This window comes from Mobula birostris, chromosome 19, assembly GCF_030028105.1.
Source record: "Mobula birostris isolate sMobBir1 chromosome 19, sMobBir1.hap1, whole genome shotgun sequence".
Taxonomy (NCBI): domain Eukaryota; kingdom Metazoa; phylum Chordata; class Chondrichthyes; order Myliobatiformes; family Myliobatidae; genus Mobula; species Mobula birostris.
Window position 1 is genome coordinate 29,232,792 of NC_092388.1, and position 25,559 is coordinate 29,258,350.

General features: G+C 40.1%; 1 protein-coding gene across 3 annotated transcripts in view; it reads left to right on the forward strand.

Annotated features, from left to right (window-relative positions):
* The first annotated feature begins 724 nt into the window (after positions 1-724).
* Positions 725-25,559, forward strand: part of LOC140212489 (cadherin-18) — a 672,855-nt gene continuing 648,020 nt past the window's right edge. For all 3 annotated transcript variants that reach the window (XM_072283357.1, XM_072283356.1, XM_072283355.1), the window contains exon 1: positions 725-1,007. The gene's annotated coding sequence lies outside the window, so the exon portion shown is untranslated. The remainder of the gene's footprint in view (positions 1,008-25,559) is intronic.

The window sequence follows — 25,559 nt, forward strand, 5'->3', positions numbered from 1 at the left end:
ATCTGCCCATCAACCTCTTCTCACCTCGGTTCACCACCACAGGTCACAATCTGACTGACTTTATACTAAACAGAAATTCAACCTGTGCTTTTGTCTTTCACTGAATCACCTCACCAAGAGAACTTTCAAAGCGTGCTCTAATGATCAATCCAGCTGATTGTCAATGAGCGACCGAAGAAAGGAGCAGCAAGTTGAAACACGAGAACATGTTTTAAATTGAGTGTCAAATGACAGAAAATAATCACCACAAAGAACAGAGAAAGCCAGAACCAATACGTCACAGAATCAGTGATTATGTAACAGTAACGTAAGTTTGGAAGAGATGTCTTTAATGAGTTTTGCTGTGGCTGATAAATAAACATTGCACAAGTAAACTCAGTTAACACCTTCCACCTGCTTTGTTTTTAATCATTTATTTCCGGGCAATTCATAAATAGCATTCAGTTGAGCTATTTTAAAATGATACTTTTTGCATGGATAAATTTAGTAGAAAAGATTCTTTCAACTGCGAGAAAACTCCCATTGTTTGTACAAATCGTGTAAAACACTCTGGGGACGAGCTAAGGAATCCTGGATATTGATTGGCTGGTTAAATAGAGGCCTATTAGGTTCAGTCAGGCTAGATTGATTATACAGCAGTGGTTGAAGCATAGACGCAGAGAGAGCACTAGTAGAGCTATGTGGCTGTCAGGAACGTGATCGTTCTGATACAGTACCCAGCTTACTCTGGACACCGATGGGTTTGAAGATCTGCACGCTTCCATTCTCTTACTGAACGCTGCCAGTACTCTGGGTTCCTGGAGCTGAAGAAAGAAGAAGAGCTCTTTGAGGAAAAGGACGCGGAGAAACTGCACCTTGCAAAACTGCTCTGCAATCGTTCAGCTCGGAGCATCTTAAGGAGCCGCGAAAGGGACCGAGAGATCTCCTGAAGCTTAAAAGGTGTTTTGAACCGGCGGACGGCTTGAGTTAGACTGCAGGAAATATTTAAACGGCTTGTTTCTATCCCTGTGAGTAAAATACAATTTTTATCTATTTGCGGGGTGACCTGCAAAAATAAAATGCGGCTAATGTGTAGAAAGGGGCTGCTGCCCAACTGCGGGTGGAGGGATTTGTTGGGGTGCTACCATAAAATCAACGCGATTGTTTCTTATTTCTGGAGTCCTGGGAAGGTGAATCCGGCGTTGAAGGTGCCCCAGTTACTTTCAAACTCTCAGCTGCTCAAAGGAAAAAAAAAGAGATGCACTTGTAATGTTAAAGTTTCTTTTGGCATCGCTTTCCTTGCTCCCGCGCTCCCTCAGCCCCAAATGATCGGGTTGTACTTTGGTCGGTGTGAGCACTGCAGTATTGCCAAGTAAGGTGCTCGCTGCGTACAAGGGGAGACCCGAGATCTCCAGCTGCTTCTGTTGCACTTGCTGTCGCTGAAACTTCTGCTCTTGGTATTTTTAAAGATTTTTTTTTAACCCTAGTGTAAAAGAGAATGCGAATAGATGAGTCTAAGTCGGTCTATTTATTTAAAATACTAATGCCGCTTCAGACTGCAATACCCTGTCGCTAACTGGTCTTGGAACGCTGAATAATACATAAAAATACACAGCGACGATAGAAATAGAGAGCGAAATAAAAGTTCAGAGAGCCTTGAGCTCGCGAAAGATTTGGGTTCCCTTTCGAGGTGCTCTTCTGGCTATGATGTGATTTACACCATTATTCACGCAGGTTTACTCATTTCCTGGGATTTGTTCTGGGCTGATAGGACATGGTATGCCATAGGCTGTAATAATATGTTAGGCTACAATGAAGGAGGAAGCTTGCACTGAACAATTAAATTACAAGGCATTGAGTATTTTGTGTTTCCAGCAAATGATGACGTGCTTTTTGGTGTGTGCAGGCTCCTCCGGCTGATGAAAATGTGCTATAAAGTGGGTGGTTTGTCTATCGCTAGCGTTGTCCATAAAATATTCAGATTGTAGCTCGTGTATGTGAAGATGAAAGTATTTTCTTGAACTTTTTTTTAAACCTCACTGAACATGGAAAATATCAGTCTTCCCAAGTTCTTTTCATTGTAAAGAAACCTTGCAAGAATGACATTACACAGACTGTCATTATTATACAGTAATCCAGTATCGATGCTGAAGAATTAACAGTAAAACTATCTTGGAAAGCTCTAATGTTTTGTGATGGACCGCTCTTTGCAGTTACCACAACAGTGTAGTGTGCAAATCCTCAGAGTGGCATCTCGTTGTAGAGCATAAATTGGGGGTGGGGGGGGAGGAGGGGGGTGAGAGATGCAATGATATTTTAAGAATCTGAAAAGTTGAATGTTTACCACCCGGTTCCGATTGGATGCTTTGTTTCATAGAGGTCCAAAGCAGCTAAACTCTAGTGACAATTTAGCGTACACACGCCTAAGTGTGTGCTCCATTTATCTTGGCAGAGCCTTAAAGCCGTTAGTATTTTATATGGATTTCTCTGCATGGCATATCAGCTGGAAGCAAGAGACTTTGACTGCAGAAAGATCCAGTTGAAAGACTATTTATGGTAATTTTTATTAACATTTATAGAAAATATTTGTTTTATTGCAATTTTATACATTTCTCTGCTTAAAAATGTTAACTGTTTTGGTAGAAACAGCAGGGACCAATTGATTGCTACAATTTTAACCAGCTATGACTTTAAGTATGAGATTTGTAAGGCAAAAACAACAGACAAGTGAATAAGAAACAGCACAAGATGAGCAGATCTGTTTGCCTTGAGTTTTATTCGCAAGATGTAGAAGGTTGAGATTATACTGTATATATGCATTCCTATGGAAAGACTTGTACAAAAGAAAACACAAGGAGGTGGTGCATCTGAGGATCAGGGAGTGAGGTTAAGCTTTTCTCTGCTGTCACAGTAACAGTTCAATTTTATCAATGCTTATTGAAAATAAATATGGTTCATACAAGAGTTTCACACACTAATTCATTACAGAGATGCCCACTGGGGGAAAAATACATCAAAGTGTTGTAGAGTACAAATGGCAGGCTTGATTATTCCAAAGTTTGGAATAATAAAATGGATTTAATTTTTGTTATTGTTTGAATTCCTGCTTTTGTGACAATCGATATCTCAAGGTTTAAGCAGCTGATCATTTCATGTTGGGTATCAGGTAGAGAGGAAACTGTCATCTTTTGTCCATTTCCTTCATGGAACAAGATCATCTGATGCTTTAACTGACCTGAATACTAAATTACTTTTGGGACACATTTAGGGAAATATTGTTTTCTACCATGGGTTTGACTGGGTGGGTCTCATCACTTGGATGTTTCTTCACTTGTTTCCTCTCAAGTATCTCTGGAAGATGAGATTCTTAAGTATTCTAACCATATTTCACTTCCTTGCAATGCTGTGTAAGATCCGATTTTTGTCTTCTAATACCACACAGTTTGTCATCAATAGTGAATATTATCTTGAGATGGTAATGCAGGCTTTTAGGAGACTGAGGTATATCTGTTAGTTGTTTACAGGAAACTGAGTGGTTCTGGTTTTCATTGCTACTCCTTACAGAATGGTGTATGCCATACATTTTGCCATTATACCAAGTGCTTTTTGATAAAGCCAAGAATGGGAGAAACTGACTTAATTCTGAAGGTTTAGTTGAGTTGAATATTGAAAATGAATTTGGGGAAACCAATTAGTATGGCTTAGATAATAGTGTTATTAACTATTCTGGACCAACTCTCCTTTCCTTTGTTATTTTCAAATGCTTTTGAAACATTTTGCAGATCAAGCTCATGCAATGTCATATTTTAGAAAAAAATATTGTTAATTTGTAATATTTTCTGATCTGGTGGTTAAAACAGATTGTGTATACATGTTTGTGCAACATTAACTAAAGTGGAAAATAAAGACTGGGAACTGTGGCAGTCAACAGCCTGTGTTCCTCAAGGTACAATGGTAAGTTTTGAATTTGTAAGCATTGAAGTAACCACTGTGCTAAACTTTTATTTATTGAATACCCAACTTAAAGAAGATCATGCTTCAGAATCTAATCTCTGCTAGAAGATATGAAAAGCAGGAGACCATTTAGCCTATGTACTTGCTACACTAATTTGAGAAAATGGCTGACCTTGATAATCCATAATGTCCAAAAATCTATCCTTTTGCTTAAAGATACCAACTAATAAGTCTACATGGCCATTTTGGGTGCAGTACCCTGAAGACTCACCACAATGGAGGAAGAGGTTTCTTAACTCTATCTTGACTGGTTGACTTGTTTTGAGATTGTGACCTTTAATTTCAGAGACCCCAGCTTGGGTTTAAAATGTAGAGAACACAAGCTATATCTGGCTTCTGTCAGACAAGTCATCTCCCAATCCATGTCCATCACCCTGGGAGTCAGGTGAACGTTGTTACAAATATATTCTTTATGGGAGTCTTGACCTGTGCACAGTATTCTTGCTATCATATTGCCAGGGTTCTGCATTATTTCTGGGCTTTATGCACACTCCTTTGTAATAGCAGAAGGAATGCAGCATCTCACACACATCTGAAGCAGTTACCTCCTGTCTCATCTGTAGAAGTGTCAACCATTCTAATGTCAACTTCAGGCCACCATATCAGATTGGGAGGAATTCATTCTCTATTGAGAGCCTGCCTAAGAATACAATGTCTTTATTCCTGCTCTAAAATCCTCTTAAAGTTCAATGTACTCTTTGTCTTCCCAATTATTTGCTATATGCACACAATAAATTACAGTATTATGAGGACGCTCAAGTTCCTTTGAAGATCAACATCTTTCAATCTCGCTCTTTGGAAAAAGTTTTTTTTATTATATACGGAAATAGACTATTTCTCTGACTCTAAAGACATACAGAACAGTAACGAGCCCTTCAGCCCATCCAATCAGTGCCAAATCCATTTAAACTGCCTCCTCCCATTGACCTGCACTGGGACCATAGCCTTCCATATCTCTACTATCCATGTACCTATCCAAACTTCTCAAATAGGCTTGCGTCCACCACGTGTGCTGGCAGCTCATTCCACACTTGCACAACCATCTGGGTGAAGAAATTTCCCCTCGTGTTCCCTTAAACTTTTCACTTTTAACCCTTAACCCAGGACTTCTGATTTTCTGATTTAATTCCACAGCGTTACTCATCTGCTCAGCATGTCTATATCTCCTGAAGCCCTTCACTCTGCACATTACAACCTTACTTTAATTATCAGTGAACTTCTATAATAAAATTTATCCCCTCCATCAATTCCTTGATTTATCCTGTAAACAGCCATGATCCCAGCTTTAATCCTTGCACACCCAACTATCTCCCAACCTGAAATATACTTATTCCTACTTGTCCACTAGACTGTAAGCCAATTTTCATCCATGCCAATGTGTTTTTTTTTCGTGAATTACTGAAGACAATGCTAACTGGTCCCTCATCTATTTTGCTAATTGTGTTCTCAGGAATTCCAGCTGATTTGTCAAACATGCCTTGCCTTAAAGGTAAGAAAAAGGAATGGATTTATAATTTCCTAAAAGATTTGCTTCCACATCCCAGAAACAACTGACTTTTGGTGTCATTGATGTATGCTGATTTATTTTGCATTCATTCTGGAGCTTTGGTTCTCCCATTTACTTCTGGGGATATAACTGTATTTTTTGACATGGAGATCTCCTCCGTACAAGATGTTCTGCTGAAGCTAGAAATCCAGAGCAACAAACACAATGCTGGAGGAGCTCAGCAGATCAGGCAGCATCTATGGAGAGGGATGAATGGCTGATGTTTCACACTATAACCCTTCATCAGACCTGGAAAGGAAGGGAGAAGAAGCCTGAATAAGATGAGGAATGGGGAAGGAGTACAAAGTAAAAAGTGATAGGTGAAACCAAGTGAGAGAGGAGGATGGGCGGGTGAGGGCGCAGGGGATGAATTGAGAAGCTAGGAGATGATAGGTGGAAGAGGTGAAGGGCTAAAAGAGGAATCTGATAGTAGAGGAGAGTGGACCATGTGTGAAATGGAAGGAGGAGGGAGATTGAGGGAGAGGTGAGATGTCCAGGATATTTATTATGCTCAAGTCTCGAAATAAGGCTTTTTTTTTGCATACTGGTAACATTTGCTTTTACAGTTTGATTTCTGTGAAGAAAGTTTTGGAAAAATTGTGGAGTGAGAACTAACAAATGTTCTTGTCAGTGTTGAGCCAAACTAATTAAAATTAATTCACCTGTTCTCAGTTTAAAATCAGTGTGCTATGTGAAAGCTAGATCACCAGAAAATTGAAACAATCAAACCTTTGTTAAAAGTTATCTTCATTAGTATGCTAATCTATTACATGCATGTTGAAATATCTTTCTTGTAAACCTTTTAAAAAATTTTCCTTGATAAGGGTAAGTAATTGCACACATTTTATGTAGAAGTGCATGGATGTCATTGGACAGCTTGATCAGTTTCAGAAAACAAAAAGCCTAATTGATCTGCAGATTAATCCTTCTTCAGAAAGAACAAAAATGTTTTGGGCAAATCCCATTTTGTCAATCTGAGGCTGCTGAACTATAAAAGATCACTTTACCATTTTTTTTGCAACTGTGCCTACTTTCTAATTAATAATTTATAAATGATGCCTAAGCTATTTAAATGTCTGTACCTGAACATAAATTGTGAGGCAAGTTCAAATTGATGAATATATTCATGTTTTTCAATGTGAGCACAATTGTGTTCATTGTAGAAACCTTTATAAGCAGTAATATACGTTTTTAAGTGACAGGGAAAATGAGTAAGATTAGGGGGGTAGGGAGAGATGGAATCATATTCTTGAGTAATAATTTATTTTTAAAATAGCTCTTTGTGTATCTTAGTAATTTAATACAATCGTTGAAAGCTTAACATTTTTTATAACTATTGCTCTTGTTTTTACCTTTGCCAATGAAATGTGGCACTATCTGTCTTTGCTTTTTACATTTTAAAAAAGGCATATGGTGATTTGGGCTTCAGTACATTCATCACTGAAATGTACATCTCCCACCACCTTATGGCAGCTTTGAGCTACTGCACATGTAAAAAGTGAACAGCTTGTATCCCCACATCTATTGGATATTGATGCTGCTGCTTTCTAATGAATCACTGGAAGTAGTATTTAGTTAGCAAACAGTTGTAAAGGTTCTTGCCTCATGATTCCTGAGAAATGTTTAGCATACAAACTTGCAGATGATGCATTTTTTCTCTCTACTATGCAACATAATATAAATCAGAAATAAACTGCCTTATTTCTCATAAATGTTGGGTATTGCTGGTATTGGCTTTTGTAGAAGCCTCAGATGAAGAATTTAATGTTTTTATGAATTCAATTTGTTTCCTAATTGTTAAAAGCATAAACTGGGTTACAGCAAGCAGATGCCTTCCCAGTCAATGCAGATAGGTATTCTATGACAAATGATTTCATTCTAAGGAAATTATGATGGAGAACAGGTTAGGGGCAATTGGCCTCTACAGAACTGGTTTTGGCATTCTTTGAAATGATCACTAATCGGTGGTCCACTAGCTAACACCTACCTATTTTCATCCCTTTATCATTTGTTAATTGCATGCTTCAGTAATGTAGAGAACAGCACACTGCCATTACAAGTTGAGATGTTGAGTTTTATTCAATTCTGACAACTGTAAGGAGTCTGTATGTCCTGTCCATGGTATGTGTGGGTTTTCTCTGAGTGCTCTGTTTTCCTCCCATAGTCCAATGATGTACTGGTTACTAGGTTAATTGTACACTGTAAATTGTCCCATTATTAGGCTAGGGTTAAATTGGGGCTTGTTGGGTGGTGTAGATTGAAGGACGTACTCCGTGCTTTATCTTGGTAAATAATTGAAGATGTTAATCTCAAACATTAAGATTGATTGTTGAACTATTTATGATAGCAGTTTGCGGGGGGGGGGGGAATTACAAATTTCTGACACGATAATGAATTGCAACCCAGCTATTCCTAAATAGTTTACACCATATCTAGGCTATCTTACTTTGCACAACAAATGTAAATAGTTTCTCTCCATTTACCCAACGTTCCTCCCTAATACCCTGAAAATGTCAATCACATCATCACCTATCCTTCGAAATCACATCAATCTGGGCTGTTCCTGGTAGATTAAATAGCTTATTGTGAATGCAGTTTCTCTGCAGGCATGATAAGTGACAATCTCTTGAGCACTGAATTACAGTCTAAACGAAAATAAAAATCATGTCTTGCATTTATTAGGTTTAGATTGCATAATCTCCTCTCCTGAATACAAATGTGTGAATAAGGATAGGACATGGGCAACTTTGCCCTGTAGGTCTGCCCCACAGATCATAAGATCATAGCTAGTCTGATTTGTGCTGTGGTTTCACATTCCCGTTTACATGCTCTGAACATTCACCTGTTGTGTGTGTGTCCCTCTCGCCCCTCTCGCCCCTCTCGCCCCTCTCGCCCCTCTCGCCCCTCTCGCCCCCTCCCTTATATACTTCCATCCCCCATCAGGAAGGTCTCAAAGCTCTATGCTTTTTGGATTCCAGACCTAATCAGTTCCCCTCTACCACCACTCTGCTCCGTCTAGTGGAATTAGTCCTTACTCTTAATAATTTCTCCTTTGGCTCCTCCCACTTCCTCCAAACTAAAGGTGTAGCTATGGGCACCCGTATGGGTCCTAGCTATGCCTGCCTTTTTGTTGGCTTTGTGGAACAATCTATGTTCCGTGCCTATTCTGGTATCTGTCCCCCACTTTTCCTTCGCTACATCAACGACTGCATTGGCGCTGCTTCCTGCACGCATGCAGAACTCGTTGACTTTATTAACTTTGCCTCCAACTTTCACCCTGCCCTCAAGTTTACCTGGTCCATTTCCGACACCTCCCTCCCCTTTCTAGATCTTTCTGTCTCTGTCTCTGGAGACAGCTTATCCACTGATGTCTACTATAAGCCTACTGACTCTCACAGTTATCTGGACTATTCCTCTTCTCACCCTGTCTCTTGCAAAAAATGCCATCCCCTTCTCGCAATTCCTCCATCTCCGCCGCATCTGCTCTCAGGATGAGGCTTTTCATTCTAGGACGAGGGAGATGTCTTCATTTTTTAAAGAAAGGGGCTTCCCTTCCTCCACTATCAACTCTGCTCTTAAACGCATCTCCCCCATTTCACGTACATCTGCTCTCACTCCATCCTCCTGCCACCCCACTAGGAATAGGGTTCCCCTGGTCCTCACCTACCACCCCACCAGCCTCCGGGGCCAACATATTATTCTCCGTAACTTCCGCCACCTCCAATGGGATCCCACCACTAAGCACATCTTTCCCTCCCCCCCCCCCCCGCATTCCACAGGGATCGCTCCCTACACAACTCCCTTGTCCATTCGTCCCCCCCCATCCCTCCCCACTGATCTCCCTCCTGCCACTTATCCGTGTAAGCGGAACAAGTGCTACACATGCCCTTACACTTCCTCCCTTACCACCATTCAGGGCCCCAAACAGTCCTTCCAGGTGAGGCAACACTTCACCTGTGAGTCGACTGGGGTGATATACTGCGTCCGGCGCTCCCGATGTGGCCTTTTATATATTGGCGTGACCCGACGCAGACTGGGAGACCGCTTTGCTGAACATCTACGCTCTGTCCGCCAGAGAACGCAGGATCTCCAGTGGCCACACATTTTAATTCCACATCCCATTCCCATTCTGACATGTCTATCCACGGCCTCCTCTACTGTAAAGATGAAGCCACACTCAGGTTGGGGGAACAACACCTTATATTCCGTCTGGGTAGCCTCCAACATGATGGCATGAACATCGACTTCTCTAACTTCCGCTAGGCCCCACCTCCCCCTCGTACCCCATCTGTTATTTATTTTTATGCACACATTCTTTCTCTCTCTCCTTTTTCTCCCTCTGTCCCTCTGAATATACCTCTTGCCCATCCTCTGGGGTCCCCCCCCCCCGTCTTTCTTCCCGGACCTCCTGTCCCATGATCCTCTCGTATCCCCTTTTGCCAATCACCTGTCCAGCTCTTGGCTCCATCCCTCCCCCTCCTGTCTTCTCCTATCATTTTGGATCTCCCCCTCCCCCTCCAACTTTCAAATCCCTTACTCACTCTTCCTTCGGTTAGTCCTGACAAAGGGTCTTGGCCTGAAACGTCGACTGCACCTCTTCCTAGAGATGCTGCCTGGCCTGCTGCATTCACCAGCAACTTTGATGTGTGTTGCAATGACAGAGGCTAGCAGGAAGGAGCTTATGAATGAAATTAGGAGAGTCAGAAGGGGCCATGAGGAGGCCTTGGCGAGCAGGATTAAGGAAAGCCCCAAGGCATTCTACAAGTATGTGAAGAGCAAGAGGATAAGACGTGAGAGAATAGGAGCAATCAAGTGTGGCAGTGGAAAAGTGTGTATGGAACTGGAGGAGATAGCAGAGGTACTTAATGAATACTTCGGTATTCACTACAGAAAAGGACCTTGCTGATTGTAGGGTTGATTTACAGTGGACTGAAATGCTTGAGCATATAAACATTAAGAAAGAGGATGTGCTGGAGCTTTTGGAAAGAATCAAGTTGGATAAGTCACTAGGGCCTGACAAGATATACTCCAGGCTACTGTGGAAGGCAACGGAGGAGATTGCTAAGCTTCTGGCAATGATCTTTGCTTCACGAATAGGGATGGGAGAGGTTCTGGAGGATTGGAGGGTTGCAGATGTTGTTCACTTATTAAAGAAAGATAGCAGAGATAGCCCTGGAAACTATAGACCAGTGAATCTTACTTCATTGGTTGGTAAGTTGATGGAAAAGATCGTGAGAGGCAAGATTTATGAACATTTGGAGAGGCATAATATGATTAGGAATAGTCAGCATAGCTTTGTCAAAGGCAGGTCATGGCTTACGAGCTTGATTGAATTTTCTGAGGATGTGACGAAACACATTGATGAAGGTAGAGCAGTAGATGTAGTGTATATGGATTTCAGAAAGGCATTTGATAAGGTACTCCATGCAAGGCTTATTGAGAAGTAAGGAGGCATGGGATCCAAGGGTACCTTGACTTCTAGATTCCATATTGGCTTCTGCACAGCAGCAAAGAATGGTTGTGGATGTGTCATGTTCTGCATGGAGGTCGGTGACCTGTGGTGTGCCTCGGGATTTGTTCTGGGACCCCTTCTCTTCATTAATTTTATAAATGACCTGGATGAGGAAGTGGAGGGATGGGTTAGTAAATCTGCTGATGATACAAAGATTGAGGTGTTGTGGATTGTGTGGAGGGCTGTCAGAGGTTACAGCGGGACAATGATAGGATGCAAAACTCGGCAGAAAAGTGGCATATAGACTTCAACTCAGATCAGTGTGAGGTGGTTCATTTTGGTAGGTCAAATATAATGGCAGAAAATAGTATAAATGTTAAGACTCTTGGCAGTGTGGAGGATCAGAGGGATCTTGGAGTCCGATTCTATAGGACACTCAAAGCTGTTGCACAGGTTGATTGTGTGGTTAAGAAGGCGTATGGTGCATTGACCTTCATCAACTGTGGGATTGAGTTCAAGAGCCGAGAGGTAATGCTATAGCTCTATGGACCCTGGTCAGACCCCACTTAGAGTACTGTGCTCAGTTCTGGTCAACTCACTACAGGAAGGACGTGGAAACTATCGAAAGGGTGCAGAGGATATTTACCATAAGGACCAAAAGATATAAGAGCAGAAGTAGGCTATTCAACCTGACGAGTCTGCTCCATCAATCAGTCATGGGCTGATCCATTTCTTCCAGTCATCGCGAGTCCCCTGCCTTCTCCCCGTACCTTTGATGCCCTGGCTAATCGAGAACCTATCTATCTCTGCCTTAAATACACCCAATGACTTGGCCTCCACAGCCGCTCGTGGCAACAACTTCCACAGATTTACCACCTCTGACTAAAGTAATTTTCTCCACATCCCAGTTCTAAGAGGACATCCTTCAATCCTGAAGTCATGGCTTCTTCTCCGAGAATCCCTACCATGGGAAATAACTTTGCCAAATCTTTTTTTTTAATCTTTTTATTGAATAAATATACAAAAAGATAAGCCAGATAGGCAACTAATACACTGTTAGAATATAATAAAATTACAGGAGATATTAATACAGGAAAAAAAGTGATACAAACAATGTAATTTAAACATAACATGCTAAGGTAACATAATAGTATACTAATTTATATATATATATATATATATATATATATATATATATATATATATATAATTTTTATATATATATATCAATAGAGAAAAGGAACCCCCCCCCCAAAAAAAAACCACCATGCAAGTAAACTAAAAGCAAAGCAAAGCAAAATGGGCGAACTTGGAACCAAGTAGAGTTAAAGAACTTAAAATCACGTCCTCAAACCCAACCTCCATTAAAAACAGTTTTAAAAAAAAAACAAGAAGGGTATATAAATATGGAGCAAAAAAGAGAAGAAAAAAAATTACATTAAATGAAAATATTGAATAGAAGATCTCCAGGTCTGTTCAAATTTAAGTGAGGAATCATAAAGATTGCTTCTAATTTTCTCCAAGTTCAAGCATAATATCGTCTGAGAAAACCAAAAAAAGGTGGTTGGAGCGTTAACTTTGCCAAAATCTAATCTGTTCAGGCCTTATAACATTCGGAATGTTTCTTTGAGATCCCCCCCCCTCCCCGCCCCCCATTCTCCTGAACTCAGGGAATACAGCCCAAGAGCTGCTAGACGTTCCTTATACAGTAACCCTTTCATTCCTGGAATCATTCACATGAATCTTCTCTGAACCCTTTCCAATGTCAGTACATCCTTTCTAAAATAAGGAGCCCAAAACTGCGCACAATACTCTTAAGTGTGGTCTTATGAGTGCCTTATCGAGCCTCAACATCACATCCCTATTACAAGGATGTTGCCTGGATTGGGGAGCGTGCCTTATGGGAATAGGTTGAGTGAACTTAGCCTTTTCTCCTTGGAGTGACGGAGGATGAGAGGTGACCTGATAGAAGTGTATAAGATGATGAGAGGCATTGATCATGTGGATAGTCAGAAGCTTTTTTCCCAGGGCTGAAATGGCTAACATGAGATGGCACAGTTTTAAGGTGCTTGGAAGTAGGTACAGTGGAGATGTCGGGGGTAAGTTTTTTTTTTATGCCAAGAGTCATGAGTGCATGGAATGGGCTGCTGGCGATTGGGGTGGAGGCGGATACCATAGGGTCTTTTAAGAGGCTCCTGGATAGGTACATGGAGCTTGGAGAAAAAGAGGGCTATGGGTAACCTTGATAATTTCTAAAGTAAGTACAAGTTCGGCACAGCATTGTGGGCCGAAGGACCTGCATTAGGTTTTCTGTGTTTCCTGATGGTGGCGGCAATGAGAAGAGGGCATGTCCTGTGTGTTGGTGGGGTCCCTGACGATGGGTGCTGCTTTCCTGTGACAGCATTTCAGTTTGTAGATTAACTGGCCATTGTAAGTGTGCCTTGTGTGTTGGTGATTGGTATAAATGAGGGAAGTTGATGAGACTGTAGAGATAATTTGAGAAAAAACACTCGATTGACAGCACAGATGCAGTAAGCAAAAGGGGCTGTTAACATACTGTCTTTGATTCTATGACAATACTCTACGTACAGTTTGTCCAGGGCCTGTACAATTGCAACAAGATGCATGGTGCTGTTGGTCGGCATGGTGGCGTAGTGGTGAGCGTAATGCTTTGCAGTGCTGTCTGTTCAATTGCCGTCACTGTATGGAGTTTGTACATTCTTCCTTTGACTGTAGTTTTCCTCTGGGTGCTTGGGTTTCCTCTCGCATTCTAAAGACATTTAGGTTGGAGTTGGTATGTTACGGGCCTGCTATCTTGCGCCAGAAGCATGCCAACCCTTGCAGGCTGCCCATAGGACATTTCAGGCTGTTGGTCATTAATGCAAACAACAAATTTCAGTTTTGATGTACACGTGACCAATAAAGTTAATTTAATCTTTAAAATCTTCTTCTAGGAGCCACAGTACAAAATGTATTTTCATAGTTTGCCGAACCTGCATATGAGTTTTCAGTGCCGGACATCTAGGTTGCTCTAAAATTGGCATTTCCCAGTCTATCATTCAAATCACAGTTTATTCACCTGAGCTACCACCTCTGGTAGCAGCTTTTGCATTCTCCTTATACAAAGAACTAGTTTGATTTGTGTGATGTTTGGGACTTGGTGGTTCATGCTGTTGGTTATAAATGTGAAGATTGAGTTTGAATTTCAATCCGGAGAAAATCTTAATTTCATTGTTGATACTTAAATATAGTACTGAAGTAGTGCAACACACATAAAAGTTGCTGGTGAACGCAGCAGGCCAGGCAGCATCCCTAGGAAGAGGTGCAGTCGACGTTTCAGGCTGAGACCCTTCGTCAGGACTAACTGAAGGAAGAGTGAGTAAGGGATTTGAAAGTTGGAGGGGGAGGGGGAGTTCCAAAATGATAGGAGAAGACAGGAGGGTAGGGATGGTAGTGCTCCAGCTTTTAAGATACCATCTGTCAAATGCAATGTTAAACGGGATCTCTCTGTGCACAAGTGGCTGTTAGAACTGGATACGCCACTATTTTGAAGAGTGATGAAGCTATCTTAAGAACCTTAGCAATATTTAACACTCAATCAACACTGTTTATAAAGGATTGTCTGGTCTTATCACGTCGCTGTCTGAGAGCTTGATCTGACATTTCAATATTCTAGCAGAAAAGCACTTCAGGGAGACCTAAGAGTTGAGAGGTGTTAAAGGAATGGAATCCTTGGCTGAAAGATACCAGGAGTTATTTTTTGTTACGGTGGCATTATCACTTGATGGAGGTACAGAGCAGAAATGTATCATCTCAAGGGGGTTGCAAAACCAGACCTTGTTGATCAGTTTCTCCCAACTCATCATGAAAGCAAGCAGGAGAAATTCGGCAATCTATTTCTGAATGAGGTGTACTAAATGGTGACTCTATCTGCGGAATTAGTGGAAAAGGTTGCAAAACATACTTTGTGGGGGAAGGGTGGAGAATAAATGGAATATAACTAAGATTTCTACAATTTAACAATTTATGTTTGAAATTAGCATAATTTTGTGGTGTATATTGATGAATGTAATTCCAATGTAACTTCAAGGAATTGGTGAATTTCCCAAACTTTTTTATGCCACGGACAAATACCAATAAGCAAGGGGTCTGTGTACTGCTGGTTGGAAACCTCCGATCTACAGAAACCTAATTTATTTGTGTTAGGCTCATATTCTTCCGTGCCTTACTATTTAGATGTCTCTTAAACATGGTAATTGTACCTGGTTTCACCTCTGGTAGCAAGTTCCAGATATCAACCATTTTATGTTTTTTTTTAAACTCCTTTGTTGCCTTCAAAATCAGTTTCTCCTGTCTTAACCTGATACCATCTGGTCTGGATACACCTGATTCTTTGTCATGTACATTCCTTGCCCTGTTAATGGTTCCTAATTTATCCTCGGAACCAGTTAGCATTCTTCACAAATACTCTCAAGTTTCAAAACACACTCATTAAGGATCCAAGTTAGTATGATTTCAAATAAAATGCCTCCAGTGCATCAGCAGAAAGCAAAAGTATCTTGATATAACTCCATGTTGTTGATCCATGGGATAAATTTTGGTATCACAAGTTAAAAATTCATTGAAAATCTAGATCCTCTGGGAGCTGTATGATCTTTTCTTGTGAATGAGCCTGCTGGGATTCGTATCTTCCTTGCCATTTGTCTTGTGGGAAATGCACAGGGAATAAAAGATGCATAATGACTGATGTTAGTATTTGGTCTTTGCAGGGCTGCATGGAGATTTTTGTGGTGACTAATCTAGTTGTAGTGACTTTATTGTATTTGAATAGATCAATATGAGTAGCAACACATCACCAGCATGACAGAACAGACCTGTCAGTAGTCATCAAATATGAGTCTTCATCTATCATGACCATTCTCTTTTACTTGAGTTTGATGGTTCAGCTTTCATGCCCTGATTTACGGCTGATAATCTATCAATTGATAACTTATCCATCAATAAACTCGTGATACCAGCTGTTGTACTGAGTTGGAGGAACTCAATTAGTCAGACAGCATCTGTGGAAGAAAATGGACAGTCTGGTTCAGATCTTTCACCTAGGGGTTTCCAACCAATTTTTTGCCCTGGACCAATACCATTATGCAAGGGGTCTTTTTTCCCCTGGGTTGGGACCCATGAACTAGACTGAAAGATCGAGGGGAGATGGCTAGTATGAAAGAGTGGAGCAAAAGCTAGCAGGCAAGAAGTGGATCCAACTGATGGGCATAAGGACTAGAGATGTGTGGGAATCTTGACAAGCTGGGAGGTGATGGATGGAAGGAAGACAGGGCTGAAAGTGGAATCTAATAAGGAAGATAAGGTGGAGCATGAAATTGAGAGTTGAGGCAAATGGCAATAGTGGGGGGGGATATCAATGGGAGAATGTGAGTGATTGGCAGATGTATGTGGAGGAGGAGAAATAAATGGGGTGCTGGTGAAAGAGGGAGATCTACTTAGATCAGGAAGAGAAGGAATAGGAGGGTACTTTGCCAGAAGTTGGAGAATTCAGTGTTTGTGCTATCAAGTTGTAGACTGTGCAGATAGAAAAGGTAATTTTACTCTAGTTTGCATTAAGCTGCTTTGCTCCATTACTGATGGAGGCTGAGGACAGAAATGTTAATATGTGAATGAGATGAATTAACATAGCTACTAACCTGGAGCGCTGTAAACACAAGACCAGAGGCTCCTTGCTTGGGATCTAAACCCAGAATTCATTCTTTGCTTTTCCCTCGCTATTCTTTCCCTATTTCATGTTTCTCATTGTTTAAATCATGTTATGATGGCTTAACAGTTCATTTATCTGACCATGATTTTGGCCAAGCCTGCATTTTCAAGGATGTTGTCTCGTGCTGTCTCATCTAATACTTTTACAGTTCAGCTCTTCATGCACACCAACTTGGCTGAAGAGGAGCACTAAGACGACTGTGCTACTCCAAAGAGCGCTATGTGAGGTCATTCTTGCACTTGCCCTTTAGGCTCTATAATTAGTCGACCTATGACCAAGAAAGTGATGGCCCCTCCTGTTAGACTGTTTGAGGTAATTTTATTTTTTATTCTTTCTGCTCTTCTAATATTTGTATATCTGTGCACTTGCAATGCTACTATGACACTGTAATGTCCTTTGAGATCAATAAAGTATCTATCTATCTTATTTAGTAACTATATTCTACTGCTTAATTCTTTACCTCACCCATTATATGCCAACATTGTTAGAACGAATGGATGTCATTTGACCAAAAACTTATCCTATTTATTGAATTCAAATTGAATTCTTGACTTTGAAATACCTTGGATGATTTTCTTGGAACTTAAATAACAGTCTGCAACAATTTTATGATGAGACTAGGTCAGTATGACTTGTGTCAGTTGCACTTTATTAAATTTTAGTTTTGCATAACCTGACAATTTGCAATCTTGTTCAAGATATTTTAAGGTTTATCATTTAATATTTATGGAGAAGAATGCTAATTTAAGCTTTAGAAAGTTAATGTAATTTTTTTCTAGCTTCATAAAATTAAGTACAATTGATTTCATCGAGGAATCATGTATCTCTTGATTTAAGTTATTTTATTCCAGTGCAATAAATCTTATCCAAAGTCTTTGACTAAATTGCAGTTTTGTTTTCAAATATGTAACCTTGGGATTCAACATGTTGAAAGAACATGGTTATTTGATGCGGGTGTTTGTTATGTAAATCCCTGTGGTTTTATTATGAAATTCTCCAACATCGGAGAAGTGTTTTTTTTTTTAATGATAATAAACCAATTCCTGATATCTGATATCTATAGCTCTATTAATGCAAATGAGAATGAAAATATTTTGACAACTTTTGAGAATCGGCCTGGGAGAAAGACATTAGTGTTGTTTTGTGTAGTGATGGCAAAGCCTGTCAGAAATATTTTTGAAAAGTAAATGCTCAAGTAGTTTTTGATAGCAGATAAAGCTCTGTTCCAAGCTTTGCCACCTTTCCAAGGATTTTAGAGGGGGGTGGGCAGTAGAAAGAGAAGTGGGGTGCCAAGATTCCAGAAGTAGAACTAATGCATAATTACACCTAGACCCAATCATCATCTGTACCTCTGCCTGATTTGGTTCTCTGCACTTGGCCCAGTTAACTAGAAGTGACCATGGTGGATGGCCTGCTGGGCCCATCCAGATAGACATTTCTACATGTAATTTGATTGCACATAATTCACTGGAAATTGCCATTGCTCTGTTCATTCTACTATTGTATTGTATACAGTGTATACTGTTATTTGCACAAGTTAAGTATTGAAAATTAAGTTATTGATTTTTTTTCAAATTTGAACTTGGCTGTGGTTACCTGAGCATCTTGTCCCTCTCTAAATATTTGTTAAATGTTTGGTTTTATCTTCAGTGGAGACAACTTGTGCTTAAGAAGCTCGAGTATTCCTGAAGTGTTAGCCATTTTGTTTTTCAAAGCCCAGTTAAATCATGTTTCTGTCATAAATTATTATTTTTGATTTGGGATATTTTGTATTCATTCTAGAAAGTGTTAATTTTAAATTGATAAGATTGATTTTAAAATAATTCAGTCAATCATGTGGCTTGCTCTCCAAGTTATTTGTTTCAGACATTCATATTTTCCTTACAAAATTGTCTCTGTATTCAGTCTCTGGCGCAATGGAAATACAATTTGCATCATGTATTCTGTGGGGAATATTACATTCATAGTTGGTGACAGTCACTTAAAACTTGTAGCTGTGGAATGATTATAACTAAGGGGTTCTATCATCTGGGTTTCAAAAATATGGTTCATGTTAGAAAATCCCGAGTGGGATAATATTGACTCTAACATTCTGCAACATCTTGAGGGTGAAAAGGGGGGAATTCTTGTAGGAAAATAACATTAGTGAATATGAGTAAAACTATAGATGCTACATAGTCCTTCAAACCTACTCTACCATTCTGTAAGCTTATAGGATAACCTAATTTTGGTTCCTGCTATGCTTTCCCACCAGCTCCTCATAATCCTTAATCAACATCCAACTATCCCATTAATTAAAAGAATTGTTTTTCTTGCCCTTGAACATTGCCAATAATTTATCCTTGGCAACTCTCTACTGTAAGAAGTTCTAAAGCTTTGTAACCCTGCCAGGGTAGGAACTCCAACCCGTCACCATCTTTAATGTTTTTTATTTGACATTAGATTAATCTGATACAGTACTTAACCTACAGAAGATACTTCACCCCTTAAAACTGTTGAATTCTGCAATAAAGTGGCACATGTATTAAATATAAAAGTGGAAAATACTATGGACATGAGATGCCCTTGGGCTTAATCTGAAACACAGATGGAGATCAGATATCTTTCACCTGAAAATAGATTCATCTCTTACAGGTACACTGAACAGGCTCTAATCAGGTAAAGGTAAAAGAGCATAAATGCAGATGTTGCAGTTTTTAAGTGTTCAGCTTTTTCTTGCTAGAATAAATTGTTGTTGTTGAGTGCCGTAGACTCATTGTGACCCTATGGATAGTTTAGTTGTCCATGGGTTTTTTGTGTCAAAGTATGGAAGTTGACTACCAGGCCTTTCCTCTGCGCAGGTACTGTTGCTGCCCAGTTTTGGACACAGCCAGATTCAAAATCAGGACAATACCCCTCCAAGTCCAATGCTGATGCCACTACACCACCAGCCAGCATATGGAAGGAGCAAAAAATCATTGATGTAGACCATAAATATGCTACTTCCCTGTCTGAAATGTCTTGCTACAATTGCTTTCTAGTAGCCCACTAACTCACTTCTCACAATTTACTGGTGCTTTGGCACTATTTTTTTCCATGAATCTTGTTTTTATTCTACATTGTGTTGATCTCGAATTGACACTTTACACATAACTTGAAGTAAGATGGGTGGGAAAGGTTGAGGTTTCATTTGTAAGTGTAGCACTGGAAGCAATAAAATAAATAAATGAGGTGATGCAATAGCCTAGTAAATCTTCCAAATGCAGGAGATGAATTTAATCATATTGCAATCTATTGTTGTTTTATCTCCCTGTGTTCCAATGATTTAATATCACCTCCTGCTTCATCAGATTATAAATACCAGTGTTAAGGCTGAAGTAAATGACAATTGCAAGGTTATTGAGTCACAAAGTATAACATTCTGGTGTAGTTTATTTCATGGTTTGGATTATATATAACTGCAATGTTAACTGCTTTCAAGTTCTGACTAAAGTTCTCTGGGAAATCATTCTTAATACCCATAGACTGACTTGGAGCTACTATTCCACGATAGATGAATTCCTGTGTTTATGCAGAGGGCAACCATTCGAAATAGGTTGCCAGTTAGCATCTGAATGGGAAAGGCAGACTTGATTTGTGTTTTGTTTCAATTCAAAATGAACTTGTTTGGATTATATTGTAAACAATTTTGAATCCCATCTTTACAAGTCACTACAGGATGCATTATTCTTTAGCCCCTCAGTCTTTGAACATTCTTAAACTCTTCTAATTTTTGTTTCGCATTTCCAAATGTAATCACTGCATAAATGCTTTCAGCTGCCCAGCCCCACGCTTCAGACATCCAGCCTTAATCTGAATTCTGGTTTTCCTTTTTTTTTTAACAAACTGAAGACCTTTTTGCAGCCCAGCTCTCCAGATGTCTTTGCTGACATGCTGAAGTATCTTGTGCAACAACAAAACACCTCCCATTCTTTGAGGAGATGTGTAATGTTTATTGGCAGTATAGAAACAGATTGAAATTTGCTGTCAATCAAAAATGTACTTGAAGGCACACATCAGCAATTGCAGGAAAACAAAATAAATGGATACTGTTCTGTTTGTAATATTTCAGATAACTTCTAATGATCCTCTGCATCAGAGCCAATTATACTGATTTGTTCAAAGAATTTCAAAACTTCGTGTCATTTGAGTGAAGATTCTAGAGCCCTGCTCTGAATAAAACTGTTTAACATTTACTGCGGCTCATTAGGAAAATGGGAAGGCAACAACACAACACTATTTATAGTAATGCTGCAGTGGTTAAATTTGGGAATAAGTAGAACTAGAATTATTTTGGATTTTCAAGAACTGGAATGGATCATTGGGCTCAGGGTTTGACTACTGCTCCAGAAATTTGACTATTGTCTGAGCAGTTTAGTATAGAAGTGAGTGAGCATTGTTTTGGACGAAATACAAAGGTAGACCTCGTCTCGCTTTTACGATGAGTGTCAGAGTTAGCATGCAATTTTGAATTATTCCTGTAGGTTGGAGGAAAACCTTCCTTGACATCCTGAAGATTGCTGTTTGTCAGTTCCCGCTGAACAAATTATTACACTACTGTCGAAATTGGTAACTACACCATTATCTCTAGAACTTTGGTATTATCTTTGGCTGTAAAGAGTGCTGTATCAATTGAAGTTGTTTTGATATCATTCTAACCTGAATGTACAACTACTCTTTTGGAGAGTCGAGAGTTCTATTCTTTGTAGCTAAGAAAGTTGAGAGGAGATCAAATAGATCATTAGAAACTCTGCAGATGCTGGAAATCCAAGCAACACACAAAGTGCTGGAGGAACCCGGCAAACCAGGCAGCATCTATGGAAAAGAGTAAACAGCTGACGTTTGAGGCTGAGACCCTTCATCAGGACTGGAAAAAGTCAGAGTAAGAAGGGTTCTCAGTATCTTCTCATCTGTTGCTCTGAATTCTCAGATTTTTCTCCAGTCCTGATAAACGGTCTTGGCCCCAAAACTGTGACTGTTTGATCTTTTCATAGATGCTCCCTGGCCTGCTGAATTCCTCCAGCATTTTCTGTGTGTGTTGCAAGAATATTTCACGATTGAGTTGGATGAGGTGAGTAGGTGGTTGTTTGTAAGTGGAAGGTCATTCAAGGACCAGGGCACAGTTTTAAAGCTCTGGTCAGAAGATACAAGGCTAATGTGTGGGGGGCGGGGGGATGAGTTTGTGTAACGCAATGGGTGTAATCATGACAGATCCAATGCTTGCAATGATGGTGCCAATGGAAAGAAATTTGTCCTGCAAATTATATTGTAAATATCAAGGTGTGTTTGGGGATGGGGGTTAGAGCCAGAGTGCAATACTAATGGTAGTGTACAAGGAACCATCATAGATTGATGAGTGGAATGGATTGTATAAAGGCAATTATAATTCTATGCAGAGCTATAACACACCGAATGCATATTTTTTGCATTGCAAACTAAAACTCATTTGTGAAATATTTGTCACAGTCTCTTGCTCTAAGTGTAAAGGGTCGCCAAACCTAACCCAGTCACATTTTGCTACAGCAAATAGATGTCTAGTCTGGCAAAGTTCAAAAATCCCCCCCCCCCCCCACCTCATCCTACAATGCCAGAGCAACAAGCACGATTGAAAACTCCTCCAAATAATGTTCAATAAGTCAGTTGCAAGTCCAATGGATGAGTATCATTTTACTTCATTGGACTTCTGAAGTTTCTTTTTTTTTAAAAAACACAAACAACAGGAATTCTGCAGATGCTGGAAATTCAAGCAACACACATCAAAGTTGCTGGTGAACGCAGCAGGCCAGGCAGCATCTCTAGGAAGAGGTACAGTCGACGTTTCAGGCCGAGACCCTTCGTCCTGACGAAGGGTCTCGGGCTGAAACGTCGACTGTACCTCTTCCTAGAGATACTGCCTGAAGTTTCTTTTGTTGTTTTGAGAACCAAATTGGAGAGGGGGGTAACCAGGAAAACTTATTTTCTGCCAAAACTATTGCAATGGATTAAAACAATAGAATTCTGTAATATTAATTGATAGAAGAAAGGTTGATTATAGGCCTATATCTTCCTAAATGCGAGCAGTATTTATCTCATGTTCCAAGAAACCTGGGACTCCAATGCAAGCATGGAAAATACACGTTTTCCTCAGAGGTACTTGTCAGAAATTACAGACTGCACTCTGACACTAGCTAACACGTACACCATTGTTTCCAATCTGAGTTGGTTTTCCTAGTTGGTTTAAATAGGCTGATGTGAACTGGATGTCTGTTCATTTTAAAGTTTCTGGCAAATTACCAATTACGTTTTGATTTATAGGATCATGTGGGTTTTAGAATTTTTATCTGTCTGAAATTTTTATCTGTGAAATTGTCAAACATTTTAATTAACAGATTTGATAATTCATTTCACTGGAGGAATACGGATTACAAGCTGCCAAATCACTCCTGTCATGAGCATGTTTGGATGATGTTACTAGGTGCTGATCAATTCACAGAAAGTCTTGCAGACAGTGTTGTGAATTTAGTATTTCAGTTATGTGTGAGAGCATTGTAAAATTGCTAAAGCAGTCTTGTTCATTTAAAGAATACATTACACGTTACCTGTATATGTAAAAGTACATGAATGGCATATGTTATCACACAACCATGTCATACGTACACACCTCACTTAAAATAAAACTGAGAGACACCTGCCTGTCTCAGGATTTCCTTTCAATCTGTATTGTTTTGGAGATGCCAAACATGTGGTGATGAGGAGGTTTTAAATCAACACAACTACCTTGCTGCTGAAGTGCAGCGAGACAGCTGAGTTAAAAATAAAAAGGGCAGCACGTGCTCCTTCAGGAAGGGACAGAGACGGTTGAGGTTTTGAAAAAGGCAGCGAACTGACATATTCATGGGCTCATAAGCACTGTGTACCGGGTGGTGATAATAATCAGAGATGATATAAAAACAGAGATGGCAGTCTACATTAGGAAGATAGACACATTCAATTGCACAAGAGATAACTAGATATTGTCTACTGAACAAGTTGAGCTATATTTTAAAGCGAATGGCATAGCCAATTGAAAACTAGTACAATTTTGCTGATTGTAATAGGTAGGAAAGCATACTGTTTTCTTCGAAGTTTTAACTGTTCCAACCAAACCTGCCAAAATGAGTTTTGTTTCTATCATATGTAATGGAGGAACATTTAGAACTAAAAATGTTGAAGGCAGAATACTTTAGGTTTCAACGAGAATGGAAAGGAATGTGGTTGAATTGAAGAAGTTGAACATTGTCAAATTAGAGGTAGGCTTAATGATGCACTGAGAGATTTAGTTTGTGGAATCTTATGATAAAGCATTTAATAAAAAAAAACGACTGGATCACAACTTGCATTGAAAAAAGCAGTTGAAAGAGCTGTATCTATGGAAACAGACAAAGAAGCAATAGTTGCAGTCAGGAATTAAAGTGAGTGTTACAAAATTACCATGTCTAATCAGAAACCCATCTGAACAAATTGTGTTGTGGCAGTGGCTTACGTACACCAAAGCGATGCAGGTTTCAATGTGAACTTACAGAAAAATGCAACAAAGTATGACACATACAAAAACATGTCAGGCAGATAAAAACAAATGGACTGCACACCACCACCACTACTACTACTACTCAGGCCTAGGGGACCGGCGTCGGGCACGATGACGGACTCTCCACTCCTCCCTCTCCCTCATCAGTGTGTTCAGTTCATCTACATTAGCTGTGCCACTCTCTTCTAGGAGCGTGTTGACCATAGTCTTGGGAGGGCGCTGAGGGTTCATCCTCCTGTGCTTGGGCTTCCATATGATGACTAGGCTGGCAGGTAGCTCGGGGTGGCGTAGACAGTGCCCTGCCAGTTGCAGTCTTCTCTCCTCGATTTTAGTGGTTGTTATAGAGCTCAACATTCGTCACGTGCTGTTGCCAACACCCTTCAAGAGCCATGCGGAGCATTCGTGTGTAGCAACTATCTAGAGACTTTCGCATCGTCTTGGTGAGTGTCCATGTCTCACATCCGTACATGAGAATAGACTCTATGAATGCTATGAAAATTCTCTTTTTAAGCCCTCTGATCAGGTTCAACTTCCAGATTTCCTTCATGTTGTTCATAGCCCTCCACGCCAGCGCCTTCCATATCTTTATGTCCTTCTCCGAACTCATCATTCTTGACTCGAGGTACTTGTAGTCAAAGACTTTCTTAATGGTATCATTCTTTATGGTCTTGAGAGTACCTTCATTGCAGTTAAACACCATGTACTCTGTCTTAGCGCTTAGGTAAAGTCCAACTTTATTTCACTCAATTTCCATTTTTGTCAGTAGCTGCTGTGCTTCCTCCATCTGGTCAGACAGCAGGACTATGTCATCTGCAAAATCAAGATCAGTGAGCGTATCTGGTCTGACCCTTTTGGTTCGTCCTGGTTTTGTGGTAAAACCAAGCTTGTCATGATCTTTGGTAGCTTGATGCAGAGCGTAATCAGGGACAATTATAAAGATGTAGGGTGCCAGAGTGTCTCCTTGCAGCACACCAGCTAGGAGCTCGAACACTGCTGTTTCTCCATCTGGTGATACAACTTTCGCCATAGTTTTGGTATAGCTGGACTCTATTGCTCTCAGTAGATGGTCTGGCACTCTGTAAGCTTTCAGAATCTTCAGCATTTTACCTCGATGAATGGAGTCAAAAGCTTTGCGAAAATCGATGTAAGTAAGCATGGCTGGTAGGTTGTTCTTCTTGACTTCCTCGATAACCCTACGGAGAGCAAGTATTTGCTTTACTGTTGTGCGCTTCTGCCA